This window comes from Sus scrofa, chromosome 4 (assembly GCF_000003025.6).
Source record: "Sus scrofa isolate TJ Tabasco breed Duroc chromosome 4, Sscrofa11.1, whole genome shotgun sequence".
Lineage (NCBI taxonomy): Eukaryota > Metazoa > Chordata > Mammalia > Artiodactyla > Suidae > Sus > Sus scrofa.
In genome coordinates, this window is record NC_010446.5 from 74,042,501 (window position 1) to 74,063,219 (window position 20,719).

The window sequence follows — 20,719 nt, forward strand, 5'->3', positions numbered from 1 at the left end:
GTCTATCTATCTCAAATTATTCCAGCTTTGGTTTTGCGGCGCTCTTCCAGTTGGCTCTTGCATTTCTCTGGCAAATCTCCATCATTGTGTGTATATGTATGGAGGGGGTTGCTTTTGCATTTTGAACATTTAATTTTTGTTACTGCAATATACTCCAGACTCCTCTTGTATATTTTTTGTTCCTGTCCTAGAACCGGCTATTTCTCTGAGAAGCCTTATTTCCTTTTGTTCAGAGAATGGTATCAGAAACTAAGTTCTGGGCTCCAGGTTTACCCACTGCTCCAGGGGGCTCATTGCTCCTAGGACCTCTCAACTGACAGAGTGGGGTGATATGTGTATGAGTACTAACCTGTTACATACGCACAACTTTAAAGACTTCTATAGGTAACCACCTGTGTCTATTTTAAGCTGAATACTAATTCATGCTGATGTCTTCAGTTACAATCCACTGCCATATAGCCTTGTGCCCTTTCTTATCTGTAACCTCTCCATCAATAGTGAGAAACCTGAACACCGCCACCCACTGTCCATTACTTCATCATCATTCATTCCAGGAAACATGTGCCATGGTATTAGAAATATTAACTCAGTACTCTTGTGAGTTAACAACTTTATCGAGTGAGATACAGTGTTTATACACAATTCCTTTACCTTTAGTCTTCTGGATTCATTTCCAAAGTCACACAGGTCAGTAACTTATTACCCATCTCCTTTAATGAGACTGTTTCACATATTTACAATCCATTAAGATCCTTTTGTCACGTTATGCGTTTCACCCTGGGACTCCTCAACCTCCTAAATATTTATTAACTTGTGTACATTAGGGTTTACTTTTTGTGCAGTAAAGTTCTGTGGGTTTTGGCAAATGCTTAACATCTTATATTCACCATTATATTGTCATACAGAATAGTTTCCCTATCCTGAAATTTTTTCTTTGTTTTACCTTTTTAACTACTGCTCCCTTCTGAATGCCTGGCAACTAATGTTAACCTAGTTTTGCTTTTTTCCAATATGTCCTATAGTTGGAATTATACATACTTACAGCTTTTCTGGACTGGCATCTTTCACTTAGCAATATGCATGTAAGATTCATCTGTGTCTTTTCATGGCTTGATAGAGCATTTCTTTCTATCACTGAATAGTATTCCATTATATGGATTACTCAAATTTGTTTATCCATTCACCTATTGAAGAGCTTTTTGGTAATTATGAATAAATCTGCTATAAACACTAGTATGCAGACTCTTGGGTTGACATAAGTTTTCACATCAGTTGGGTAAATTCCTAGGAGTGTAATCACTAAATTGTAGACTAGTTTTAGTTTTGTAAGAAATTGTCAAATTGTCTTCCAGAGTAGCCGAACCATTTTACATTCTCACTTGTACTGAATGACAAGTCTTGTACTCTCTTTTCTTTTTTATATGTTCAATTGTTCCAGCATCATTTATTGAAAAAAACTGTATTTCTCCAGTGAATTGCCATAGTTCTTTTGCCAGAGATCAATAACTATATTTGTATGGGTCTATTTCTGAGCTCTTTGTTCTTTTCCATTGATCTGTGTCTATTCTTTTGCCAAAACCATGCTGACTTTATTACTGTAGCTTTAAAGAAAGTCTTGAAATCAGGCAGTGTGCGTCTTCCAACTTTGCTCACCTTCTTCAGCATCATGTTGGCTATTCCAGGTCTGTTACCTTTTCATATAAACTCCAGAACCAGTTTATTGATAACTGTGAAATAGCTTGCCAACATTTGATTGGGATTGTGTTGAATCTGTAGATCAAGTTGACAGAAACTGACATCATAACAACATTGAGTGGAGTTCTCGTTGTGGCGCAGCGGAAATGAATCAGGCTAGTAACCATAAGGTTGCAGGTTTGATCTCTGGCCTTGCCAGGTGGGTTAAGGATCTGATATTGCTGTGAGCTGTGGTGTTCGCAGATGTGGCTCAGATCCTACGTTGCTGGGGCCATGGCTGTGGCGTAGGCCAGCACCTGTAGTTCCAATTCAACCCCTAGCCTGGGAACCTCCATACGCTGCAGGTGCGGCCCTAAAAAGCAAAACAAATAAATAAATAAAAGTCTTCTAATCCATGAACACAGAATGTCTTTCCATTTATTTAGATCTTCTTTGATGTTTTTTACAAGTGTTCTGTAGTTTTCTATTCGTAGAGGCTATACGTGTTTTGCTACATTTATGCCTAGGCATTTCATTTTTGAAATACTATTGTAAATAGCATTTTTTAAATTTCAAATTCCAATTTTTCACTGTTGATTATATAGGAAAGCATTATATCCTGAATACTTAACTATACTTGCTTGTTATTTTCAAGAGGTTTTTGTTGCTAGTGTTATTGATTCTGTAGGATTTTCTCCACAGACAACATGTCACCTGCAAATTGAGACAATTTATTTCTTCCTTTCCAAGCTGTTTTATTTCCTTTTACTATCATACTGCATTACCTAAGACTTGTAGTATAGTGTGAAACAGGAGTGGTAGGAGGAGACAGCCTTACCTTTTTTCTGATTTTAGGGGGAAAACACCCAGTCTCTCACTATTGAGTATGATGTTAGCTGTAGGGTTTTTGTAAGTATTTTAAATGAAGTTAAGGAAGTTCCTTCCTATTCCTATTTTGCTAAGTAAGGGTTTTTATCATTAATGTGTTTACCTTTTTCACATTTTTTTGTATCTGTTGATATATGATCATGCAATTTTTGTTCTTTAGTGTGTTGATGTATTGGATTACATCAATCGATTTTTTAATTTTGAATTAATCTTGCACACCTATGATAAGTACTACTTGTTTAGAGTATATAATTCTTTTTGTACATTATTAGATTCAATTTATGAATGTTTCATAGAGGATTTTTACATTTATGTTCATGAGACTTACTGGTCTGTAGTTTCCTTGCAGTGTTTTTACCTGGTTTTGGCATTAGAATTATTCTGGTTTCATAGCATGAGCTGGGCATTGTTTCCTCTGCTTCTAATTTTTGGAGATATTATGGAGAATTTATATATTTTCTTTCTTAAATGTTTGGTAGAAACAATCTAGGCTTGATGTCTTCTTTTCAGAAGGTTGTTAATTACTGAATAATTTCTTCGATAGATATGGTATTATTAGGTTATCTCTTTCCCTTTGTAGGAGTTTTAGTAGTTTTTGAATTTCAAGGAATTGTTCCATTTCATCAAAATTGTCAAATTTGTGGGCATCAAGTTTTTCATATTATTTCTTCATTTTCCTTTCATGTGTTTGGGATCAGTAGTGATGACTCTTCTTTCATTCCTGATATTGGTAATCTGTGTCCTTTCTTTTTTTTGTCAGTTAACCTGACTAGTGGTTTATCAACTTTAATGATTTTTGGAAGAACCACCTTTTGGCTTTATTGATTTTTTTTCCTATTTTTTTTGTTATCAATTTCATTAATTTCTCTTTAATTTTTATTATTTTTTTCCTTCTGCTAGGTGTAGAATTAAATTACTCTTCCTTCTCTGGTTTCCTAAGATAAAAGTTTAAGGTACTGGTTTAGACCTTTCTCCTTTTCTAATAAGTACATTTAATAGTATAAATTTCCCTCTAAACACTGCTTTTGCTGAACTGCACAAATTTTATTATTTATTTTATTAAATAAAATTTATTTTCACTTAGTCATCTTCTAAGTTATTAATGTTAGGAAATTCTAAATAACTAATTTTTGGCTACTTTAGGAAGGTTTTGCCCTGTATTTTGAAAAATTTTGAAGACTAAGTTAAGGGTCATGGCTTATTCCTATATTAGCCAATGAACTCTGTCACATTTGGTGACTGGAGGTCCCTCCACTCCTTATCCCCAGTTAATAATAACCCAGGACCTGCAAGAAATAACCTTCTCGTCATTTACCCCACAGAAAAGACAAGTCAAAGTGCCCCATCTTCAGTTGGTAATTCCATACCATAATCTCCAGGCATGAAAACCAGCAAAGGGATCCACAAATGATAGGTGGCTCTGGGAGAGCTGGAAGCTTTACCAACTGGTTCTGCAGTTCAGTTTACTCCTTCATGGTCCTCCCTGAGCCCAGTTCTTCAGGGTTCCTAAGTCAGGCACTGAGAAAGGGCAGCAAACAAGGCTGGCAAAGGACCCTGCTTCAGAATTCAGAGTCCTCTCAGGGAAGTCGATCAAGAATACACTGTTAGTGTCCTGCCACCAACTCAAATTGGGCTTCTATATCAGCCACACTGGCACTACCTGGGATCTTGTTGGAAACTCTGAACCTCAGGCCCCTCCCAAGATGCTCTGGGTCAGAATCACATTTTAGGAAGCTCCCCAGGGGATGTGCATGCATATAAAAGTTTGCAAAGCTCTGTCCTGGATAATTGTAGATAGTGATCATGTTCTGAAAAAGATGCCTGCAATGAGAAGGATGGATAACTGTGCTGTACTTTGGTAGGCAGCTCAGGGCAAGTCTCTCTGAGGAGGATGCCCTTGAGAGACCGAAGGGGACAGCCTTCTTCTTCTTGATGCCCCCTTGTCAGTACCCCCACCCCCTCAGTCCAGCACCTGAGTGCCTGTCACACATAGTGAGCATCCAGTGAAAGTTTGGGGGGAACAAGGGAAGGAGCATAAGCCCAAAAAAGCTATCTGCCTGTTTCATTTCAAAAAGAACATGAAAATATAAATATGTCTAGTTTTCAACTAAAATACCCCTGGCCTGTGAAAGAGGAGATAAAATACAATGCACCTTTAAAAAGATTCTGACTTCTCTCTTTTCCAAGAGCATTTTTTTTTCCTACAGAAAATAGATTGTAATTGGAAAATTCCATTAGCTTTTATAAATGAGGATGCAGAAAAAATGATCAGATGGTTTTAAATTTAAAAACTGCTGGATAGTCTTTCTTGTTCCCTTATAATAGGCTCTAAACTTTAATGGTGTAAGTTTTTCTCTTTCCCTTCAGTTGGTCAGTGTAATTGAGATTTTTGCCATTTATTGGATTGTCATCTGTGGTCATGTAATTATGTAGAGATATTAAATATGTTTTAGACACAAAATTGTAAATACAGTACAGAGGAACTGTGAACTTATTTCCATATCATTAAACTGCAGTTTACCCACGAGCAAAGTGCATTTTTCATAACTTGCAAGAAATACCTTGCCTTGCAGTAGCACACATATTTAACATTCTTTTAAAAGCCACTTTATTTGACATTGATATTTGGATTATTTTATTATCAGAGGAAAAGGGGACAGCAGAATTGCAGGTATCAATATATAACTGACCAATTAGTAAGATTCTAAATCTATTCTAAGTGGCCGTTCTGTCAGTTAACGTTTTTTTCTGGGTGCAGGGTATATTTTTGGAGAAATGTTGAAGTTTAGATTCTCTCATGACATTACTTAAGCATAGAAAACATCAAAGTTGTTTATATGTCCAATATTAAATTCTAATACAACAGTGGGTCTTATTAGTTACTTTGTTGCAATTAAATTTTCATTGGCATTCTTTGACACGTTTAGGGTTAATCAGCTTAGTAATATGCAAATCTTAAAATAAGTTATCCCCTCCATTGTCCAGAACTATGTTCTTGTCGGGCCTTCCTTTTGAACCAGTGCTTGATGAAAATATCACCATACCTTCCCATACAAAAATCTCTGTAAACTAGATGCAAGTAAATTATTTTACAATGTGGGATTTTATTGTTTAAGTAGTTCTGATACAGATTTAACCTAAAAACAGGATTTTAGGCTTTATCTAAGGTGATAGTGGTTCTTTTTATTGTTAAAATAACTCAATCCGGAGTTCCCGTCATGACTCAGTGGTTAACGAATCCAACTAGGAACCATGAGGTTGCAGGTTCGATCCCTGGCCTTGCTTAGTGGGTTAGGGATCCATCGTTGCTGTGAGCTGTTGTGTGGGTTGCAGACGAGGCTCAGATCTGGTGTTGCTGTAGCTCTGGCGTAGGCCGGCGGCTACAGCTCCAATTAGACCCCTAGCCTGGGAACCTCCATATGCCACAGGAGCGGCCCTAGAAAAGGCAAAAAAAGACAAAAAATAATAATAATAACTCAATCCTATTACTAAAATCTAGGGGGAAAGTAATAAAATAATAAAGTACAACTTCTAATTAAAAAAAAAAAAGTTCCCCTGGAAGATAGCTGTTAACAAGAGTTCAATCAAGAAAACTTCTCAGCTTACTTTTTTTTTTTTTTTTTTTTTTGGTCTTTTTGCTATTTCTTGGGCCGCTCCTGCGGCATATGGAGGTTCCCAGGCTAGGGGTCGAATCGGAGCTGTAGCTGCCAGCCTACGCCAGAGCCACAGCAACGCAGGATCCGAGCCGCGTCTGCGACCTACACCACAGCTCACGGCAACGCCGGAACCTTGACCCACTGAGCAAGGGCAGGGATCGAACCCGCAACCTCATGGTTCCTAGTCGGATTCGTTAACCACTGCGCCACGACGGGAACTCCTCAGCTTACTTTATTTTATTTTATTTTATTTTATTTTTCTTTCTGCCAAATAACACTTCATAGATCAGAAAAACGTTTGCTAGGAAGGATGTGTCCACAGATCAGCAAGCAATTATTCCACATTCCTCAGCCACAGACCTGCAAAATGATTATTGAGAGGAAAATTCATGCTCTTGAAATCCTTCAAGATTCAAGGTTAAAAAGAATATGGGTTACATTTCATTTAAAATCAGCTGTTGAACTTTTTTTCTGGAGCAAAAAAAGTGGGCAGAGGCAGCTAGAACAGTTTTTAACAGAATTAAACAAAAAACCAAAACATTATGTTACATTAAAAAGAACCCCCCCTTTCCTGGGAATTTTTAAACATTTTACTGAAATTAATGTTACCTAGATATGGGCATGACTATTCAGAGTTGCTGCTAATTTAAGTGAAATCTTATCCTAAGACAGTGTTCCTGTCAGGGCAGCACCACATCGGAGCCATTACCGTCAACACACGGGTCCATCACCCTCCTGTGCGTGAACCCTCTGCAGACCATCTTAAAAGCTTCCATTGGGTCCCCCGTTACTGTGCTTCAAGGTCAACAGCTCCCCAGTGTCCCAGCCATCCAGCACTTCTTCAGGGAGAACAAGTGGGAGACATGCCAGTTAATGATTAATCAGGTGGAAAAAGTGTCTTCATCAAAAATTGAATGTAATTTGTAGAAAGCACTTCTTTCCCATTCAGAGCTCCTGATACCAGCTCTCATAAACCCATCAAGCATCCATTTAGCCTTTTACTGTTAAAGAGAAAGGAAATTTTTTTAAGCAAATGATGTCCACTCAGAGCTCATTCCCCCCATGGAATGTGTTTTATGCTCCTTGTACTTTTCCTTTTTGTCTCCAAGAGCCCAACCTAGATCCACAGAAAGACTTATATGCTTGCCTCCTTTCACAGAGTGATTTGCTTCTTTCTTCTTTCTGGGTAACATACGTCACTAACAAGTAAATGGCTCTGATTGACAAGTGGAGCAATAGAAAGAAAGGTTTTGATCAAAATGCTTACATCATTTGTTCCATGAAAGCATAATTTATGTGGCAACATTTTTAGTTAATGAAATGAATGTTGTCAAGATCCAGATAAAATGGCTGGTGTTCATGTGCCCATAAATATTTTTTAGGACCCTGTGAAAAAATCCCAAGTTATTTTTCAAACTTTAGGCCCATATTTGAGGACTGATAAACTGATCTCTGCTTAAGCATCAAATGTTAGTATGTTTTATTGGCTTCTTCCAGTTAGGACAGATTGATACTTGAGAATATAGTCCGACTTATGGTCTTAAAACTACAGGCTAAGTCTCTAGGCATCCTAAGATTCAGAAGATAAAACATTTGAAAGTCAAATTGCTAATTCCCAAACAGAATCAAACTATCGGATTGCTCTCAGTCACACTTCTTAAAAATATGATTTGATTGTGCATTGAATTTTTAAGTTTTAAAAATCATCCTTTAGTGGAAAAAAACACAAAATTATTTCATTTTTGTTTAGTTTTATCTCGTATTACCTTAAACAAATCATTACTTCCATGAAAATACAGCAGATATGATCACCCTCCAACAATCAGATAGTGTGTCTAGTGTCAATGAAATAGCCTCCCGAGGTAAATTCTGCTTATTTCCATTTTCCATGTCTTCCTATGTTGAAAAGCACTCTTAATTCTCAGTGATGCTCACTGCAGTGTCAGTGCAAGGCAGATGAAGTCATTGCTGCAGCATCATTTGCACGTTTCAGAACCATCTGTCAACCATCAGTCCCTTGCTTTGGAAGTCACACTCCTTCCTCTGCAGATCTGTGGTAGTGTATTTTTGGTTTCAGGAATTAATCCCCTCTGACTTGTGTAAGAGTATGTCTCCCTACCATGGGAGCTCATCAAGCACAGGGACAGAACTGTCTTTATTTCCCCTAGGGCCTTTAGTAGTACCAGGCACAGAGTAAATGTGCATGAAAATATTTCAAATTGAATTCCCTTTCCAAGGAATCAGTGCATTAAAATCAGTCATTCGAGGTTCTAGCTGCATCAGGCTTTTCCCATCTTTTGTTAAAAGGACCCCTAAAGACATCAGGTCAGACACATGGTCAGATATGCAGCCTGAGACAGTCTACCTGGTCCATTTACTTACATAACTGAAGAATCCCCTCTTTGGTTCTTTATGGGCATGATGCTCTCGCCTTGTTGTTTTGAGGGTTAAGTAGGGCAATGAATATCAGCTTCTTAGCACTGTTTTTAGTGTATAAGGTGGGACCAACAAGTATTAGATGTTATTAAAAAAAAAAAAAAAAACCTTAAAACCACGGTTACCAAAAGCTGACAGTGAGCAGTGGGGAAGACTGATCTGTGGATAGTTAGCTGCTTGTTAGGTGTAGGCCAGTTCAAATGGGTTGTGCTAAATGTAGTTTCCCAGAGTAATAGATTTAAACTGTGAAAGGAGTACTTGCTATATTTCATAACGGATACTCAAATTTATTTTATGCCATCATCACCCGGGGTTATGATCATGCAGAATTGTGGGCTTTTTTAACTCTTTGTGCCATAATTATCTAATTTCACCATATATTTGGTAGATGTTAAACTTATAGATGATAGAGAATTCAAATTCTTAACTTTAGTGCTTCAAAATTAGCCACCATTAAAACCTAATTATTGGTTAAGTGGGTCTGTGTTAGTGGACATTGAAAGATCGAAAAAATTGGAGATATTTGTCCAAATTAAAATTGGAACATGTAGCTCATATATTTTAAATGAACATGTGTGCTTCTGTAGTAATAATTTTATTATCGTCAAGTTACAGGATAGAGTTTTAATTATGACCTTTATATCAGTAGAAGCCATGTATTTGGGATTAAAAACCTACTGCTTTAACTAGTCTAGTTAAAGACTTGGCTTGATACATTCTGGGCTCCAACTTTTATAAAAACCAGAGAACACTTCTAATAACACTTTTCTAATTTCATGGTTCAATGCACAGTCAGTAAAGATTTAAATAATTCAAAAAGAAAGCCTATTCTCTTTCTTTATTAGAAGTTTGAGTCAGGCAAATTCTTTGACATTTAATAGGTTTTTAACCCTTTTAATAACTTTTTATAATGAAATTTATTGGCATTTGTTTTAAAAAAAGGGTTATTATATTAGCGTGAATAGCAGTCAGTAGTTTTATGATTGGTTTTGAGACCTTGACCTTATATGACTCAAAGATTATAAAAGCATAAATGAGTGAGTAATGTTAATATTAACTGAATTAGGTATACCCAGAAATATAGGGACTGTATATAACTACATTCGTACCATTATCTAACATGCTATAAAATTTTGGCAGACAAATATTTGAATCTTTTAATTGTTTTAAAGGAGCTTAAGGTCACTTACCAAGTCAGACACTTTAAAGGAACTAAAAGACATTGTAATTTTCCTAGCCTGATTTTACCAGGTTATTAATATTATACTCAATAGGAGAGGATTTCCAGCCTTTTCCTATCTTGGTTTCATGCTATTTTAATGTTTTATAATATATTATTAAAAGGATTTTTGGAAGATTTCCATAACATACTAATTTAAAATTGTGCTTTTCTTCAAGTCCCCAATAAGTTGGAAACCTACAAATATTCTTCATAGGGAAGCTATCTGGGCCAAGCAGAATGTAAGGTTTTAATTTTGCTTCTTGAGATGTACTTTTAAGTAAGGGAATGTCATGTGTATCTAATGATTTAAGAGCCTCTAGATGATCCTAAATATCACTTTTCTGAACTGACATTAAGAAGTCAGTCTTCCACTTGACGTCTCCAATTTTACCAGCATCCCATTAACATTCCAGTGGAAAATACGGAATTCGTTAAATTTTCAGGTTTAAACATAGTATAAAAAACCATTTCAGTGGGCTTGTGATACTGTAAATATACAGAGCAAGTTTTCTCAGGTAAACCACAACTCCCCATAGGCATGTCTGGTAGCGTTTCCCAGTTTTCTTATCACCTATCCTTCCAATCCGTCCTTTTTGTTTCAACACACACAGTCCTTTGAAAGAATTCTGAAAATAAGGCACATTATTCAGTCCCTTCTCTGAGAACATCAAAGCGGGGGAAATGTGAATTAGCATGTTTGAATACACGTTATATAAGATTATAGCCCCATAAACAAAGCACTGCCTACACTTTGTAGTGCAGATGTGAAAACATGATCTATACAAATAAAGGGCTTCACTGATTCTAATCACACATAGCCCCTAAACAGACTCATAGCCTCCTATTACCAGAGGTGAACAAGTTTGTAAGAACCAGTCATTCAGGTGTTTGGGGGACCAGAGGGTGGACCAGATGGTCCTCCTAAACCCTTAAAGGTAAGGCAGAAATTTCAGTTCATGAGCCTTCCTCTCCTGCCATTAATGGGAATTACGAGAGATACTCCTTGCCGATTTAGAGTCAAGCTGGCCTGTTGTACATTTGCATGTTTCCCTTAGTTGCCCTGAATAGAGGAACCCATTCAAGGGCTGCCTGAAGTGCAGTCAAAGCCTGGCAATACTGAAATGATGATAGTTTAACAATAGCAGCAAGACACAAATAGTGTTGGCATGAAGCAGTCAAACCCGAGTGCCTCAATCTGGGTTTAAAAACATCTTTCCAGCTGTGCAGTTAGAAGGCATCACTCTACCCCATAACCTCCTGGCCATGATCATGATCCACAGAGGAGGTTACTTGTACAGAGTTTGGGGAGAAAATGGTATGAACTGCAGCATATTTTCATCCATTCAGATTTTTTGAAGCTTGTATCTACCAATTAGCCTTTTAGCCTTGATCAGGAACCTATTAAAATCTGGGTTATAAGTTCAGCCTTTATCTGCACTATTTCCTTTCTCACAGTGACCCCCTGTGTTGTGTGACATGAGCTGCCCAGCTTATCCGAGGGAAGGTCTCCACGGAAGCAAGCTTTTTGCCAGAAAGCTTGGTCACAACAATGTCAGTGACTCACCATGACCTAGAACTAGTCAGGGAAAGTGACCCAAGGTTGATAACAAAAGCTAAACCTCAGCCTCTTCCACAAAAGGTACTGCATATGCACAACAACCACAAAATAAGTTTATATTTGGCAAAGGAGCTTCTCAGTTTTTATTCGAGGTAATCTTTACAATTGCACTTGAAAGCAAGGATTTTAGGTCAGGGACATTTCTCTCCCATTGCTCTCTTCAAAACTTGCCATTATCCAACAAGCTACATCTAACACTTATTTATCTATTGTCTGTTTCCCCTGCCAGAAAGTGAGCTGCATAAGGGAGGGACTTCAGCGTGCTTGCTCACTGCTGTTTACCTGGTACCGAAAGCAATGCCTGGCGCAGAAAAAACACTCAGTAAATATTTGTTGTTGAAAAATTGTTATCCACCTATTTTCAGAGGTGGAAAATGAAAGGAAGACAACTCAGTAGAATCAGAGCTGGTCTGATGATGTCACAAGCAGGGTTCCCTCCACCATAGCCCACAGCCTCCAACCTAGAAACAGAGATCAAATAAAATGATGTAGAATTGCTTTTCCAGTTTATAAAAATGAATCCAGATGCATACACTATGGCAACTAAGATGTTTCTTTCTGGATCCAGAGAATGTAGCAGAAAATAGTTCTAACAAGGAGGGTCAGGACCTGACAAGGACATTGAGGACATTCAGAGGTTGGGGTCCTCCCTCCCTTGGTGGCTTTCTATCTTCAACATTTGATCTTTGGTTCATCCCTGAGAGAGCAGACAGAAACTTAACTAATTAAAATATAATTTTTGAAGTTAATTAAAACTTTGAAATGATGTTAGCCAGTATAATTTTTAGCCATGATGTTTAAAACTTTCAATGACATTTTCCTCCAACATATCAAATCTCTTGAGTAATAAAGGTCCCAATTCATGGCAGAGGCTACAAGGAGGAGTAGACTCCAGCTTGAGGGAGAAAGATGGGCAGGTGGTTAATGGCAGTTCATGGGGGCATGAGTGTTTGGTTTTTGAGGTGGTTTTAGTCTTCCGAATGGTAGTCCTAGAGAGCACTATGTCTGGCCATTTGGCAAATAAATATCTAATGAATTGTTCTCCAGAGTTCTTGCTTTGTGGTAATAATTAGCTTTATGATAACAGTCTTTACTAATCTACAAATATTCCATTTTAGTGCATGGTAAACCCTGTTTGTTCATATTGTCTTTGGAAAAAAAGTAGACTCCAAATGTTAAATTCAAAAACAGTTTTGTTTTTGGAACTTCAGAGTTGCCATCAAGTTTTTTGATCAAATATTAAACATAAAATACATTTTCATAAAAATATCTAACCTTTCTCTCAAACTGTATGTTTTCTAATTGTTAAAAATATAGCATGTGCTCTGCATGTGTATTTTCCAGATTTCTCCTCCTTTGACATTAAATATCAGTCTTCAAAGTCAAATCTCTAATAGGGAAAAATGTTCAGTTTTACTTAAAATACACATTTTTAGGTAATAAATATATCACACAAAGAGATCACGTAGAAATGATTTATTTAATGTGTTTGGACAACATAATTTAGCTCTCTCGGAAATTCATTTAGGAAAATAATAAATAAAATTTGATTATTAAATTTATCCATGCATTTGTTCGGGTGTATACATTTACATATTAATTGAATCCCTGCCAAAAATATGTAATCAAATTGGGGACTTAAATAATATCAACATTTACATTCTTCTCATAGCCTCTTAGAGTGTATTATTCCTAAGAAAAATGGAGCTGCTTAGCCTTCCTGGCCTGATTAATCATGCAAGGCTGGTGGAGTACCAAGAGCAAGGCTCAAGTTTTTCTTCAGATGCCAAGGACGGTGTGTGTTTGATAGTGTGTATGAAAGGGGCCGAGAGTAGGCACTTGTCACAGCCTATGCCAGCAGGGTCTCTGCATAGCCCTGGGAAAAGCACTCCACAGCAAAGGGTGTCAAATGCTGACAGACAGGGGTAAATGGAAGGGCTTCAGAGATTCCTCACGTTCTCTTGTTCCTGCTGCAACTGGCAAATGTCCAGGCCTCGCCTGCAAAGCCCACAGAAAGCAGCAGCTGGTAAGCCACATTAGCAAATAAGGCCTCGGGGCTCCCCGTGTTCCAGGCTCTGTTCACCAACTGCTATTCACTCAAACAGCTGGATCAGAGCAGAGAGAGCCAAGACATCGTTAGAGTTTTATGTGTACAACTGTTTTGATATGGATTGTCTGCTAGAGGCAGCGATAATGATAGCTTTCAAGGCTGGCATGTTGGACTGATATTTGAAAGAAGAAAACAGACTCTGAAGGATTGTGAAACACACACAATTTTAAATGCTGAGATGCAGGCCTTCATTTGTTCTGTGCCATTCGAGTGTACGATTTTAATGCCCTTTAGTAACTAATACAACTAACATTGTTCCAAGGGTGGTTTTTTTTGTTGTTGTTGGTTTTTTTTTTTTTTTTTTTTTTTTTGGTATTAGCTATACCAAAATGTTACTCATTTTTAAAAATGATATGCCACAGGTCCAGCCCTAAAAAGGCAAAAAAACAAAAGAAAAAAAATCAAACATTTTGCCCGAAGTTTGCCGCTTGAGCTCTGTTCTCAGCCTGATGGTCTTAGGCTGTAGGTCCTGGGCCAGGGGAGAAAGAAACATGGTATTAGCATCAGGCTGTGGATTACAAGGCAGGTCCGGAGGGAGAACATAAGATATCTGCTTTGGTTTCCTAACTGATTTTAACTGAGCTTTTGCTTTCTGTTAATGGAAAAAAGAACTCAATTGAAATCTTCTCTTCATCATCATAATCCTACTCCATTACTTTAATTGACATTTTTTTCGCTCCCGTAATTAAATAACAATATTAGTGCTGAACGACAATCTGTAAAGTTTAAGGAAACCATTCTGGTTTTCAATAAAGTTAAATCTAGCACCCATTTTGAATGGATTGAGTTTCCCCAATGGGGAGATAAATATTAAGAGCCATTCAAAACTAAAATGTCAACAACATGCAGGACTTTTAGCCAAGAAGAAAACGAAGTTCACTGGGCTTGAAATAAACAAAATAAGACACACACACACATTAGAAAGTGCCTTGAGAAGTCCGTCATGGTTCAGCAGGTAACGAACCCGAGTAGGATCCATGAGGATGTGGGTTCGATCCCTGGCCTCGCTCAGTGGGTTAAGGATCCAGTATTGCCATGAGCTGTGGTGTAGGCTGCAGATGCAGCTCAGATACCGTGTTGTGTAGGCCAGCAGCTACAGCTCTGATTCGACCCCTAGCCTGGGAACTTCCATATGGCGCAGGTGTGGCCCTAAAAAGCAAAAAAAAGAAAAAAGAAAAAAAAAAGTGCCTTGAGACATTTGAGTCCTGAGACGTCAGCAAATAGAGTTCCCAAGAGATCAAGGATTTTGTATTACTATTTATATGAATCCAGTCATCAATCCTAAATGTACCTGAGCATCTATTCAATGGAATTCAAAACATATGTGTTGAGTACCTACTGTGTACTAGGATCTGTACTAGACACTAGGGCTACTGTGGTGAACAAAGTGGATCCCATCCCTGCTTTTTTTGAGTTTACTATCTGTTAGGGTGTATCAGTCAAGATTAAATTCCGCTGCATGTAACAGGAATCTCAGAATGACTAAAAAAGACATTTTCTTCTCTTTCACGTGGAAGACCCTCACAGTAAAGGCCCAAGGTCTGCTGGTTCCATGATAATCAGAAACTTGGGCTTCTTTTTTGTGCCTCCTACATCCTAAGGGTGCTGCCTCATGGTCTAAGACATTTTCCTGAGCTCTCACCACCACACCCACATTTTAGCCCACAGAAAACTCGTTCTTCAAGGAGATTTCTTGGAAGTACCACACAGTACTTTCACTTATATTTCGTTAGCCAAAATATGGATGCAGTGGCCATACAGAGCTGCAAAGGAAGGAGACAGTTCCCTCTGTTAGCCAGCTTTTTGGCTACACAGCTGAATACTGGAGGCCTGGCCCTTAGGACAAAAGTAAATAGAGTGTTAGGAGTTCCCATCATGGCTCAGCAGTAACGAACCCGACTAGGATTCATGAGGACTCTTGTTCAATCCCTGGCCTCACTCAATGGGTTAAGAATCCAGTGTTGCTGCGAGCTGTGGTGTAGATCACAGACAGGGCTCGGATCCTGCGTTGCTGTGGCTGTGGCATAGGCTAGCAGCTGCAGCTCCAGTTCAGCCCTTAGCCTGGGAACTTCTGTATGTCACAGGTGCAGTCTTAAAAAGACAGGAAAGAAAAAAAAAAGTGCATGAGTATCAGAAGGTACAGCCACTAATGGACACAGATATTTTTCATATTTTCTTTTCAACATGAGACTTTCCTAGAAGTACCCAGGAAAAAATAAAGATCATCAAACTGGTTATTAAAGTCAGTTTATACTTGTAGTATTCATTTATTCATTTATATACTGACTAGGCAAATATCTTTTTTGAATACTAGGAATACCTAATTTAACTAAAAGAGATCTCAAGAAGGATTGAAAAATACATTAATCATGTACAAATCAAGATGACCATCTAAAGTACCTAACACGTATAAGAAATTTAAAAGTGGTGTCCCACAAAGAAAGTATAAGCAGAATGCTTTGGCAGTTCAGAACAAGAAGGTTCTTAAAGTTTTGTAGATGAGCCAACTTTTGAACTTGACTTGAAAACATATTCAGGGGTTGGATATGTGGGAATATGGTAATGGCATTGTGGAGTTGTGAAAAGAACACAGGTATGTAAAATAAGTGTATTTCTACTTTAATCTTTGTTGATAGAGCGATCTGAGACTATTTAACCTCCACCATCCCCAGTAAGCTTGTGCAAACAGCCATTGCCACAGGGCTGCTGCAAAGGGAATTATAAGGCTCAGTAAGTAAGAGTTCTGTGCAAACCACAGATCATGAGCAAAGTATGTTTTTATTTAACTGTTTTTCAAAATTTCAAACAGCAAATGCTCAGAAAGTGAATGCTGAAAGAGCAGCATAGACACATGTTCAAGGGAGAGCGACAGAGACAAAGAAAAGCAATTAACTGGGTTTGGTTGAACCATCTAGTGTGTGAAGGACAGTTATAAGGAATAAAGTTTATCTGGAATCTTTCGTGATGTAAAGTTTTGTCATCTTTGGCTCATGAAGATTAGTATTACATTACTCTTCAGGGTGGATGTGAAGACATTCTTTTTAGTTCAGTAGCTCCTGCAAGTGGGGAGATAACCAAGGCCTGAAACACGAGAACGGCCTGGGAGTGAGAAGAAGGGCATATGAAGGGGTATTTCAGAGTAGACTCAGTGGAACTCACAGGAGTTTGATGGAAAAGGAAAGAACCAAGTAGATAACTAACAAAGACCCACTGTATAGCACAAAGAACTATACTCGTTATCTTGTAGTAACCTATAATGGAAGAGAATATAGAAAAGAATGTATGTATTCATATATAACTGAATCACCTTACTGTACACCTGAAACTAACACAGCATTGTAAATCAATACATTATATTTCAATAAAAATTTGAAAGGAAAGGAAAGAACCAAAAATTACTACAACATTTTGAGTAGAGGTAACAGAAGACGAAGGTGAGATCAAGAAAAATTGGGCACAATAGTTTTGAGAAAGAAAACTTGGTTCAGTTTTCAGAAAACTTCATGTCCAAGTAGAGATGTCTAGCAGAGTCAGACCCGGAGTTGGGCCAGAGCTGTACATTTTCATTTAGAACATTCCCCATTAACAAAAGCATAATGAATCTTAGCTGGATGGAAGAAATCTGACTCAAAGAACAGAATGTTGGAGTTCCCGTTGTGGCACATCGGAAACGTATCTGACTAGGAACCATGAGGTTGTGGGTTTGACCCCTGGACCTCGCTCAGTGGGTTAAGGATCTGGCATTGCCACAAGCTGTGGTGTATGTCGTGGACACGGCTTGCTGTGGCTGTGGTGTAGGCCAGCAGCTGTAGCCCCGATTGGACTCAGCCTGGGAACCTCCATATGCTGTGAGGGTGGCCTTAAAAAATTTTTTTTAAAGAAACACAATGTTGGGAATCATTTAAGGGTAGAAAGTCGTAGGAAGAATAGAAGTCAATGAAGGAGCTGAGAGGAATTAGAACAGCAGTTAACGTAAGTGAATTATTCAGGATAAGTTAAAAATACTGGAAAGCAATGGGAAATAATATTTTGAAAGTTAGAGGTTTGTATTTGACATTAAGACCTATAGTCAGTCACTATATTTCTAGAAGGAAACCAGTAATCAAAATGTTTGCTTGCTTTCGTGAGCTAACTAATTATTCTTAGTTTTCAGTAATCAGACTCCTTCCAGTTTAATTTGCTCCGTATTATACATTAGACGGTGATTAATACTGAAAGCAAGGTGAAATGGAAAACCTCCTAATTCAGAACTGTCACCATGGGTGTTAAGATCTATTTCTAAGTGTGCTGAGGGCTAAGGAGATGAGTACACGCTCTAATTTGTGCTTGCCACCCTCTACACAGGACACTTGTTCTTGGATTCGGTGTTAAAGCTGCTGTCTGCCTGGCCTAACACCATTGGTGACATGATATTTTGAACTAATGATGAGTCTGTTGAAAAAGTGGTACCCTGTTGAATACTTCACTGTCCTTACCCAGATTGAGTCATTACCCGCTTCCTCCATGCCAACCTCCTTCTACTGATATTACCAACATGGAAATACAAATTTTATAACTCAGAGTTGTATCCACAACATTAATTAGCTTGAGAAAACAATCCAAAAGATTACAAGTTGTGGAAAGATAGGTGCTATGAAGTGAGATTTGTAGTCATAAATCTGAGAACTCTGGAGTTCTCTTGCGGCTCAGTGGTTTAAGGATTAGGCATTGTCACTGCAGCAGCCTGGGTTGCTGCTGAGGTGCAGGTTCGATCCCTATCCGGGGAACTCCCACATGCCACCGGCACAGCCAAGAAGAAAAACAGAGGTCATGCACTTGAGTGCTTTATTTGGTGCAGAGTTGAGAGAGGGAGCTGCCCTGTATAGGACAGTCCCCGTTTGCAAGCATCCATCACTCTGTGCCCACACCTGTTCTACATGCTAAGAGTCTAAGAAAAACCACAAGAGGAGAATTCCCATCATGGTACAGGGGAAATGAATCCAACTAGGAACCAAGAGGTTGCAGGTTTGATCACTGGCCTCGCCCATTGGGTTAAGGATCCAGCGTTGCTGTGAGCTGTGGTGTGGGTCGCAGACGTGACTGGGATCCCAAGTTGCTGTGGCTGTGGTGTAGCAGGCAGCTGTAGTTCTGATTCGACCCCTAACCTGGGAACCTCCATATGCCATGGGCAGGGCCCTAAAAAGCAAAAAGGAAAAGAAAAACCACAAGAGGGCTTCAGGACATTGGGCAGTATGCCTAAAAAGACTCAGTGGCACAACTTTATGGATATCTGTGAAAGCTAGTATTATTTCATAGGGAAGATCAGATAATAAAAGTTATATCAACAGTTAAGCAGGAGCAAAAACTATTTTAGTATATGTGGGTGGAGGCAACATGAATGGGCTAGTTAAAAACCATCGGTTTGGGTAGACGATATTGGACAAGGTGTTTTCGATTATCTTTAATTAACTACAACTGTGGGATTTGTAAAATGCTGGATCAGCTGCTTAGTACACTAGGAACTATCAACGACTGAATTGCGAGAGGTAGATTTTAACTCTAATGCTGTGGTTTGGGGAAGTCATTTAAGCTCTCTGGATCTTATTCATTAGATTATGTATTTATTCAACAGACATTCCAAACCCCTCAGTCTCCTCCTCCATAGACTGGAAACGTGTCCCTAGGGCCTCTGCCGCTTTAACATGTATCACTGAATAGTAATCCCTGCTTAATGAGGAAGGGACTTCATAGAAAGAACTGGGAGCTACTTTTGAAGGACTGGAGGAATACAGTTTAAATTATGGGGAAAAAAACGTTGATTTGAACTCGGAAAGCAATGGGTACAAAAGCATGGACCCAACCAATATATCTTTGGCGAGAGATGTATTGCCTAATATGAAGCCTTGTGGTGGAGACAGTAAACCTAATACAGAGAACACAGGCAGACACCTCTTCAGTCACAACTCCAGTTTCAGATGGTCTGACCAGGTTGGTAAAATGACTCCGGAGCATTGGTAGAAATTGATTTTATGACCAGAAAAAAAAAAATCCTATGACTAAGTTACTTAATCGACCTTTACAGTGTTTCCATGTCACAGTAACATTTGCATATGGGTGATTACTAGGCATTCTGACACTCAATGGGATTTTTTTTTAATGAATCAGAGAAAGATCACATTATAAATTTTAGTTTTTCCATTCCAAAATATAGCTTTAACCATAACTGCCTTCTTTTTTTTCCCATTTGTTTCTTTTTCTCTCTTATTTTATAAACCCTCTACCTCCATGAATTCCCCAAGCCCCCCTCAGAGTGAACAAAACTGAGCCACTTCTGTAACACCACAAAATATTCCCCTTTAAGTTTGAAAATGCCAGAGAAACAAGTGAAATCCACCACACTCCTCTTACACAACACATTTGACCTTTAGATACGTTGAGAGCTTCATCCTCCAATGCTTTTAATTCTAATCCTTGCAGAGACGAAATTCATTGCTTGAATTATAAGAGTGAGTCTCATTAAGGCTAAAAAGCAGTGACCCAGATAGCATAATGGATTAATATGGTGACCTTGCAACTTTAGAGCTTTACTTTCAAATCTGACTGTGTAGTCAAACCATTTCAATAGTCAATTAATCAATTGGTTAATACTAGCCTATAAATGTTCTGAGTCAGAACGTTAATAGATCATTTGACTAATACTAGCCTATATAGAATTAAACTGAGAACTACAGTATGCTTAACTTTCACAATCTTTCTTAAATGATGAGAATCAAAGAAATAGGGTTTCATGAATTACTGTGAATCTGTAATCACTAATAATTATATAATATTGACACTCTAATAAGCATCAACATTTTAAAACTTATACCATAAATATCTCTTAATGATATGTGTTTGCATTTAGTTAAGAAGGACTGTGAATATAATTAACCAAGCCTTGAGTAATGAAATGTGATGTTGACTGAATCTCAGATTCTATGCTTTTAGTAACAGTACCTTTAGGGTGATATTCTCCCCTAAACAGTTAGGATTTTTCTCCTCTTGGCAGAGAGTAGAAATGTACATAGTTTAGCAGGGCATCCTACAGGATTTGTAAAGTCTAGGGAATTTTTTTTAATGTTTCCAAAGACAAGTTT

The 20,719-nt window shown here is 38.1% G+C and overlaps 1 protein-coding gene across 4 annotated transcripts in view; it reads left to right on the forward strand.

The window, feature by feature from the left end:
* The window catches only part of TOX (thymocyte selection associated high mobility group box), a 305,173-nt gene that overhangs the window by 232,321 nt on the left and 52,133 nt on the right, over window positions 1-20,719 (forward strand). The gene's annotated exons all lie outside the window — the stretch shown is intronic.